The following is a 10,895-nucleotide window of genomic DNA, read 5'->3' as shown; positions in this document are numbered from 1 at the left end:
CGGTTCTCAAATATTTATTACGCAATTTGTAGGACAATATGTCTGTTGAATTATATAAGTATTAAATAAGTGAAAATAAAAAAAACAGCTTGTTAGTAATCATTTATGATGACTTCGTTATCGATACACATTGGAAAGGGGGACTCTTTGATCAAACCATAGATTTTGTAGGACAAATATTTTTTCGAATAATTTAGATAATTATCTTGAGATTGAACAAAAAAAAACATTCAGTTAGTAATTAATATTTGAGAACCATCAAATCAAAATATTTTATCCTTGTTTCCTCTGGTAGCTACCACAATCGAGAGTTTCATACATGAAATTATTGGGCATCTCATCAAAATAAAGCTACTCACGAAAAATTAGCTTGATAGTAATCACTTGCAAAAATGGGCGATGTATCCCGGACTATTATTTTTTGCAGATTTTTTTGAAATGACGTGCCAGAAATGCAATCGTGATGCAGTTAAATCTACATCGAACTCAAGCGCAAACATTTATTTATTCAATTAGACTTCTAGAAGCACTTTGAATCGTCATAACATAGTTTTAGCATTTACCACCGATTCGGAAAGCAGTATCTACGGAGAAGAATCGGCAAGGAACTCCGCGTACATAATATTACGACGATACAAAATTATATATGAATAAATAGATAAATACTGTCTGTGTTATTCAGCATTGTTTTATTTTAATTTTATCCAATAGATACAGATAAATTAAAATATTCAGAAAATAATATAGATGTAGTAGTTCTTAAAATGCTACTAATTTGTAAAAAGCGTTAGTTACGCTAAAGCTAAAACTAAAAGCTAAATACCGAGAGCTCCTAATATGTTGTAACTATAATTTATAGACTACAAGCCCGCATAGGACAAAAATATGGGTCAAATGAACCACCAGGGGACATATCTAGAACGATAGCAGAGCAAAAAATAATAAGATTCATCACTATGCCGTCACTTGTAAGCTGTCCAACTGAGTGCAGATGAGAATTGAAAAGTACAGGTAGACTCGGTAAATTTTGGTCATATATTTTTGTACGGCATCCTTAACCATCGATAGATACATTAAAAATAATAAGAAACCGCTCAGTGCCGTACAAAAATGGTGGTCCACCAAGTCGGAATTTTTATTTAATTTCCGAGAGTTACCGGGGGTAAATTTGGTCATTTGACCATGTACGGCATCTGTGTCATACTATTGCTATACTGCTTTTAATCCATTATTCCGCAACGCCGTACAAAAATCATGGGGACAAGGGGAAAAAATCGAGAGTTGCAATCCCCTCTCTTTCCCCACTCCAGGGGGTCATTTGACTAAGTACGGCTTCGGTTCCAAAACATTATCTAGCACTCAAAAGTACTATTAAAAGCAATGCCGTCAAAAAATAATTGTTCTTTTAAATGTATACCAATAATCATCTTAATTTCATCGAATTCTTAATATAAAGAGCTGTAAGGTCATTTGACCCTGTACGGGAACTTTTTTTTTAACATGATATTGTAAAATTCAATTGTTGTATAGTATTGCCGTTCAAAAGAAACCGTTCTAAAAAAAGTTATAGAGAAATGCAAAACCAGAAATTTTGTTAAAGTTTAAACATCGTAGATTAATGAAATATAATAGTTTTCTACACTTTATCCGTTGTTTTAAATAGTATTAACATAGATAAATTAGGAAAAAACGATGCCGTACATTTTTGTGCAGACCACATCTTTTAGGCTGATGAAAGCGACGAAAGCTACAATTTTAAGGGTGCTTTATGGCCATTTGATACAGTACGGCATTAACATATTTTTACCCAACTACGGCAAAGCAAAAGGAGGGTTATGGTTGTTTACAGGTCATGTATGTATGTTCATCTATTCCCTCGTAACTTCTAAACTACTTATCAGAATTCGACAAATGACATATCATTAGAAGCGTCTGAATTGTTCACTGGATAACCAGCGACCAGCTAGCTAAAAGCTATATGGGGTTTCACAAAATCTAATGTGGCGCCCTCTAGCGGACAAAACATACAGAGTAAAAAAATAAAGTTAAGATAAATATGCAGTGTTTGGTATCATTTGAAAGCGCTTTACTTGTACATTTTGAATATGTATATATTACTAGCATTTGCTTGTGACTTTACCTGTATTCATGGACTGATTGCATATAATTCACATCTTTTCGTTCATAGCTTTTTTATTAGTTCATCAATTTAACGGAGTCCATTCCACCTGACTCCGACTTTCCAAGGTGATAATTAACCACCTCGAGCTTCTTAATATTAATGTATATTTATATTTTATTATAAAAATATAAAGCAAACATTTCGTTATATGGATTTTTTTCTTTTTAAGATTTTTCCCCTTTGAACCAACGAAAATGTACGGCACATGAAAAAATATTATCTATGCATAAAATACTTTAAAAATAAATTTATTTCGTGTTGTGTCAAATGACCCCCTGGAGTGGGGAAAGAGAGGTGATTACAACTCTCGATTTTTTCCCCTTGTCCCCATGATTTTTGTACGGCGTTGCGGAATAATGGATTAAAAGCAGTATAGCAATAGTATGACACAGATGCCGTACATGGTCAAATGACCAAATTTACCCCCGGTAACTCTCGGAAATTAAATAAAAATTCCGACTTGGTGGACCACCATTTTTGTACGGCACTTAGCGGTTTCTTATTATTTTTAATGTATCTATCGATGGTTAAGAATGCCGTACAAAAATATATGACCAAAATTTACCGAGTCTACCTGTACTTTTCAATTCTCATCTGTACTCAGTTGGACAGCTTACAAGTGACGGCATAGTGATGAATCTTATTATTTTTTGCTCTGCTATCGTTCTAGATATGTCCCCTGGTGGTTCATTTGACCCATATTTTTGTCCTATGCGGGCTTGTAGTCTATTATACATTATGTCATTTTTCCTTTATCTGTGCCATAACTCATAAGACGGTGTATTTTACCAAATTTCAAGACTCTGCGTACACGGGAAGTAACCTGTAGGTTTGGATTCCCATGTTAATGTAAAAATTGCGAAAATTTGCAGGATGAACGTATCTTCTGATTGCGTTAGCTTACAAGTTGGATTTCACAAAAACAGTTTAACAGCCATCTGGTTTCCATAACACAAGCGAAAGCTTAGTATGGGATCAGATCGTGCTGTGTGTGAAAATTGTCCTGAAATATTTATTTATTAATGATGGGGCCACGGGTATTGGTTGGAATTCGTCCACGACACCCTGTTTTTATAACATAATTTACTCTTCTCCTCTACTCTATCCTGTAGTAGAGTAATCTATTAGAAATAACGAACATATCAAGAAAACTTAATTGATTCGTGGAAATAATATAAAAATATTTATCAGTTGCCCCGTATGATTATTTCATTAACTAAATTATCATCAAATTAATCAAAACTTGTTATGACACTATCATTTCCTGATTTATTTTAATTTCCAATGACCTATCGGAATTGATAATACCTATATCGCCAACTTAGATATGGAAAAATGCTATGTTCCCTGGATGTTTATGTATAAGCGGCTCGAAGGAACACAGTGGGGTTTTCATCGGTAAGAATCCGGCATAACCCACGGCTCCTTCCCCGGGAGCCGTGGGTATCTTTGGAAGATTTCCCCACTTAAAAAAAAGGATGTTTATGTATTACTAACTTTCCGCCCGCGGCTTCGCCAGCGTTTTCAAAGAAAAACCCGCATAGTTCCCGTTCACGTAGGATTTCTGGGATAAAACCTATCCTATGTGATACTCCAAATTACCTTCTATACGTGTAATCGGTTCAGTAGTATTTGCGTGAAAGATTAACAAACACACATACATATACAATACATCCTCACAAACTTTCGCATTTATAATATTAGTAAGAAGGATTAGGGTAGGATAGAATATAGACATTTCTTATGAAGAAAAAAAATATATTTCTATAATATAAAAGAAAATTTCTTAAGCCTTGTTCAGCATGTAGAAAATGTTTGTAATATTTTTATGAAATTACAACTTGTAATTTTTATGGGCCCTTTTCACAAATTGCAGCGTAACAAGTAACAATCACGATAGTTTAAATGTGCTTCTCCACCAATAAAGCGCGTCACACACGGTGATGATACTATAATATTTTATCTTAAGATACTGTTATATTTTATATTACAGTATCTTAAGGTATCCGGTATCAGCGTCCTGACCATAATTTTTCTTTTTGTCATTGCGTACTAAGACCCCTGTAGAACCGCCATCCTGTTACAAATGACCCGAAATTTTGTGTCAGTGTTTCGGGTCATTTGTAACAGGGTCAGATCAACATGGTCAGAACGCTGATACCGGATACCTTAAGATACTGTAATATAAAATAATTTGGAAAATCCAAAAGTGCACGCCTCATAATTTTTTTTAATAAATATTTATTAATTATTATTTTTGTTTATTTAATAACAATTAAACCACATCGAATCAGACCCTGAAAAATGAAAGGGTTCTATTCCTGAGCATACTCAAGCGTAAGAGAAAAAAAAAGACTCGATTAGTAAAGTATTTCGGTCGCTATCGTGTTAACAAGAAAAAGGATCCGCACATACAGACACACGGACGTCCAAGACAGAACTTTTTTAAACTGTTTTTTAACTAGTTTAAGGGGAAGCTCCCTAAATTTTATGTGAATTTGCATTAATATTCTGAAACAGGCACACATACAATCAAAATGGAAATTTAGTATATGGTTTATTGGGTCTTTTTCTTTCGATGTACAAGACAGAAACATAATTGTAACATTTTCGCTCGATTCATTTTTTATTCAAAAATGATGCCTTTTTTAAGGATTATTACATTTTTTTAAAGATTTACTTGGACTTTATGTCTAAAATAAATGTTAACAGTAAGAAAATAGAGTTTACTATCGAATCCCAAGATATTTTTTCTCTAGATCAATTATTACTTTAGTTATAGACGAAATAAGAATTGAGACTTACTTTTCGAGCTCGAACGCGATCAAAGAGCGCACGCGATATTCAACTTTATTACGCCTGTATTAGCGTCTAGTACCGTAACCGGTCTCTCAGTGCCAGAAATGAGAAAGGGAGCCTCCTCTTAAATAACAAAAATGACATCAAAAATATCATGAACGTTAAAAATAGTGTTTTTTCTTAATATGTGTGTGTATGTATTATCTTACAAGTGCAATGTATGATACATAAAGACATTTTAAGTTTGAAAAATCAGATGTTTTGCGCGAAGTGACAGTAGTACCCACCTCAACGCTTCTCTTATGAGGCGTGCAATATAACAGTATCTTAAGATAAAATATTATAGTATCTTCACCGTGTGTGACGCGCTTTATGTGCGAGGATGTGTAGCGACGAATGTGTTTGTAAATAACCAATAGTATCGCTTCAAACGCTCTTCCAACTTCAAACTGCATGAAGCGATATGATTGGTTTTGTACACATTCCTCGCTACACATTCTCGCACATTATTTGTGGAAAAGCACCACAAAGAGTCGAAATGTCTATGTTCGGCCGTCATAGTAAATGTTTATTCATAATCTTATCGACGCAAAGGCGGCAAACATCAACGATATTTTGTTGGTCCAACGTTGCCCATTGCAAAGAGGGCACTCTAACACTTTCTTTATATTAAAAAAAAGACGTGTGGCACTCGGGGACTGCCGCGGTAAAGCTATTGCATGCTATGCCTTCAAGCCACACCTCCGCGCCCGTCGGAGTGGGGAGCGTGAGGTTTTTCGTTACAAAATTTCTGGATTCGGTCCCCGCGCTCAAGGCCCGCGATAGAAGCTATGCAATAGCTTAAAAAAATGCCTTAAATTCGTGACGTTTAATCTTATATTAGGAGTTAGACCATGGTCTTTATTTCATTGATCGTTTTTATTTACTGGAAAGATAGCATTAAAGTCATTGAATGCTTTTGAACGTATTGTTATCAGAGTTGATTATACCGAGGACACCCAATTTTTTGTAAAATCGTCTCAGTGCCCACGATACAGGCTTGCCTAGTGTGGGTACTATTGGTAAACCTTTATTATAAACCTAGATAAAGCCAAATGTATGTAAAACGTGCAACATAAATACAATTGTAACTGTATAAAACATATGTATAGTTTTTAAATAAATATATTTTTCATTTTCATTTTTTTCATACTTTATTTCAAACTCAAACATTTAAAATCATAACATAGTTTAACCATTTACCACCGGTTCGGAAAGCAGTTACTACAGTTAAGGAAGATCATGCAAGAATTCTGCTCATAGCTCGTATCCTTCCAAATAAAAAAACGTATCTTAGTTGAATCCGTTTCCACTAGTGCTATAAGCATCAATGAATATTGACTGACCGGTTGGCTTGGTTGGCTTGGTTCGCCCTGCCTTCCAAGCCATGAGGTCGTGGGTTCGATTTCCACCCGGAGCAAATATTTGTGTGATGAACATAGATGTTTGCTCTGTGTCTGTTTGTTAATTATCTATTTAAGTGTAGGTATATTTAAAAATCTGGTTTCCATAACACAAGTGAAAAGCTTAGCATGGGTTCAGATCGTGCCGTGTGTGAAAAATGTCCTGAAATATTTATTAGGTATAATATGATTAGTGCCAGCCAAGTAGCATAGCACATCTCTAGTGGAAAAGCACCAGGAAGGTAGAAGAAGGGTTATAATAATAAAACAATATCTAATCACTGTACATCATGTACATGTTATTTTAATTTAAATAGATTAGATACATCTTTCCATTCTTAGAAATAAACTAAAACCTATTACTTAGGTATGTGGTAATTATAAATTAACTATTTCACAAAACAAACGTTGAATCTTAGTAGAAACTGTAATCAGCTAGGTATTTCACAATTAATGATTTAGTGATGAAAAGGAGGTATGTATTTTCAAAATGTTCAGCGCCATCTAGAATAGCTTTAGTGAAACATATTTCTTACTAGCGGTCCACCCCGGCTTCGCCCGTGGTACATATTTCGCAATAAAAAGTAGCCTATGTCCTTTCTCGGGTATCAAAATATCTCCATATCAAATTTCATGCAAATTGGTTCAGTAGTTTAGGCGTGATTGAGTAACAGACAGACAGACAGAGTTACTTTCGCATTTATAATATTAATAGTAATAGACTACAAGCCCGCATATGAAAAAAATATGGGTCAAATGAACCACCAGGGGTCATATCTAGAACGAAAGAAGAGCAAAAAATAATAAGATTCATCACTATGCCGTCACTTGTAAGCTGTCCAACTGAGTGCAGATGAGAATTGAAAAGTACAGGTAGACTCGGTAAATTTTGGTCATATATTTTTGTACGGCATTCTTAACCATCGATAGATCCATTAAAAATAATAAGAAACCGCTCAGTGCCGTACAAAAATGTTGGTCCACCAAGTCGGAATTTTAATTTCATTTCCGAGAGTTACCGGGGGTAAATTTGGTCATTTGACCATGTACGGCATCTGTGTCATACTATTGCTATACTGCTTTTAATCCATTATTCCGCAACGCCGTACAAAAATCATGGGGACAAGGGGAAAAAATCGAGAGTTGCAATCCCCTCTCTTTCCCCACTCCAGGGGGTCATTTGACTAAGTACGGCTTCGGTTCCAAAACATTATCTAGCACTCAAAAGTACTATTAAAAGCAATGCCGTCAAAAAATAATTGTTCTTTTAAATGTATACCAATTATCATCTTAATTTCATCGAATTCTTGATATAAAGAGCTGTAAGGTCATTTGACCCTGTACGGGAACTTTTTTTTTAACATGATATTGTAAAATTCAATTGTTGTATAGTATTGCCGTTCAAAAGAAACCGTTCTAAAAAAAGTTATAGAGAAATGCAAAACCAGAAATTTTGTTAAAGTTTAAACATCGTAGATTAATGAAATATAATAGTTTTCTACACTTTATTCGTTGTTTTAAATAGTATTAACATAGATAAATTAGGAAAAAACGATGCCGTACATTTTTGTGCAGACCACATCTTTTAGGCTGATGAAAGCGACGAAAGCTACAATTTTAAGGGTGCTTTATGGCCATTTGATACAGTACGGCATTAACATATTTTTACCCAACTACGGCAAAGCAAAAGGAGGGTTATGGTTTTGACAGGTCATGTATGTATGTTCATCTATTCCCTCGTAACTTCTAAACTACATATCAGAATTCGACAAATAACATATCATTAGAAGCATCTGAATTGTTCACTGGATAACCAGCGACCAGCTAGCTAAAGGCTATATGGGGTTTCACAAAATCTAATGTGGCGCCCTCTATATCTAATCTGGACAAAACAAAACATACAGAGTAAAAAAATAAAGTTAAGATAAATATGCCGTGTTTGGTATCATTTGAAAGCGCTTTACTTGTACATTTTGAATATGTATATAATACTAGCATTTGCTTGTGACTTTACCTGTATTCATGGGCTGATTGCATATAATTCACATCTTTTCGTTCATAGCTTTTTTATTAGTTCATCAATTTAACGGAGTCCATTCCACTTGACTCCGACTTTCCAAGGTGATAATTAACCACCTCGAGCTTCTTAATATTAATGTATATTTATATTTTATTATCAAAATATAAAGCAAACATTTCGTTATATGGATTTTTTCTTTTTCAGATTTTTCCCCTTTGAACCAACGAAAATGTACGGCACATGAAAAAATATTATCTATGCATAAAATACTTTAAAAATAAATTTATTTCGTGTTGTGTCAAATGACCCCCTGGAGTGGGGAAAGAGAGGGGATTACAACTCTCGATTTTTTCCCCTTGTCCCCATGATTTTTGTACGGCGTTGCGGAATAATGGATTAAAAGCAGTATAGCAATAGTATGACACAGATGCCGTACATGGTCAAATGACCAAATTTACCCCCGGTAACTCTCGGAAATGAAATTAAAATTCCGACTTGGTGGACCAACATTTTTGTACGGCACTGAGCGGTTTCTTATTATTTTTAATGGATCTATCGATGGTTAAGAATGCCGTACAAAAATATATGACCAAAATTTACCGAGTCTACCTGTACTTTTCAATTCTCATCTGCACTCAGTTGGACAGCTTACAAGTGACGGCATAGTGATGAATCTTATTATTTTTTGCTCTTCTTTCGTACTAGATATGTCCCGTGGTGGTTCATTTGACCCATATTTTTTTCATATGTGGGCTTGTAGTCTATAAGGCTTAAAGTAAACCATAGCTTAGACAACTTTGTTGTGACAATCAGAATAACCTAGAATGAATTATAAAAATATTATGAACGTCGTATTTGCCATTTTATTTGAAAAGGCGAATTGAATGAAATATATAGATAATTAATACCTATCCTTACTCTTATTTTGTATCATTAATAACTAAATAACATAAAACTTATTTGTTCTAATGTAAACTCAGTGTAATTAAATTGTCTGCACGATGTTTTGCATCTTTACTTCTAATTCATGTAGAAACAACCTATTCTTTTCAGAAAACATTTCTTTGGCTATGCGTAGTTATCTTAAATTGATAACGCTTAGATGATTGTCTATCACTTCAAAACGACCTTAATAGATTAACAAACTACTATAACATAAATAAGATATCCGTTAATATTAATAAATGCCAATTAAAATAACTTTCTCTAGAAATAAAAAAAATATTATAAATTTTGAATATTCAATCTGCAACGAAAATATTCCTTCCACGAATACAGTAAGGGATTTGGGCGTGATACTGGATGAGAAACTCACGTACAACGATCACATTGACTTCGTCACAAAAAAGGCTTTTGCTAATTTAGGGTTTGTTTTGCGCACAGCTGAACCTTTTGATGATACCTATACGATGCTTACAGGTCTTATACTTCGCATATGTTCGGAGTATCCTTGAGTTCGCATGTGTAATATGGCGACCAGTCTACAAATGTTATATCCATAGGCTAGAAAAGATACAAAAGATATTTTTTTAGAAATTAAATTTTAAATCTAAACATTTCCCTGATAGCTACGAGCAAGCTTGCCTACATTATAATATTAACGCACTATCGGATAGAAGAGATCTAATCGACGTAATGTTCTTGTTTGATATTTTAAATAATAAATTTGACTGTATCTCTATTTTGAATCCTTTAAATTTTCGGGTTCCAAGTCAAGGCACTCGTCAAAAAATCTGTTCTTAGTGCATCAACATCTACAAACTATCTTAAAAATTCTCCATATTTCAGACTCCCTGAAGTAAACAATAATGATATATTTAGTTTGTCACGTCCCAGATTTAAAAGTGCAATTCTTCAGATTATCAATAATTTGAATAAGTAACACACACACACACACACACACACACACACACACACACACACACACACACTCACTCACACATCCACACACACACAGTCACATTATTAGGCTCATTTTTATTTTTGTCTTTTCTCAATTTTAATGTTATTTTGTTGATGTTGCTTGTTTACTAGAAGTCACATTTATTTTTCATGTACGTTTTATGTTTCATCAAGATTCAAGAACAATTATTGTTGTACTTTTGTTAAAGAAAAAGAAAACAATTATTGTTCCCTTTTAGTTTACCTCTTGTTGCCACACAATTGGACTAATTATTGGTATGCCTTGTAATTGGCGTTTTTATATTATGTAATTTGTATAATTTATCTTAATAACAGCTGTAAGGTGCCTTTTATGAATAAAATAAAAATAAAAATAAAATTAACAAAAAATATGTACCCTAACCTAACCTAACCTCTCCTAACCTAACCTAACCTAACCTAACCTTAGGTTAGGTTAGGTTAGGTTGAATGTGAATGTGAACATACACAAACACAAACACAAACACAAACACAAACACAAACACAAACACGAACAACGAACATCGAACAA

At 33.9% G+C, this 10,895-nt stretch overlaps 1 pseudogene; it reads left to right on the top strand.

Annotated features, from left to right (window-relative positions):
* Positions 1 to 5,444: 5,444 nt before the first annotated feature.
* Positions 5,445 to 10,325, top strand: LOC149896439 (uncharacterized protein B0403.1-like; annotated as a pseudogene).
* The last annotated feature ends 570 nt before the right edge of the window (positions 10,326 to 10,895 follow it).

The sequence above is a fragment of the Colias eurytheme genome, chromosome 28, assembly GCF_061535395.1.
Source record: "Colias eurytheme isolate Ceu_HAF_F1 chromosome 28, ilColEury1 Martin Lab GWU primary, whole genome shotgun sequence".
NCBI lineage: Eukaryota > Metazoa > Arthropoda > Insecta > Lepidoptera > Pieridae > Colias > Colias eurytheme.
Note: the sequence above shows the minus strand (reverse complement) of the source record. Positions and strands in the feature narration are given on the sequence as shown.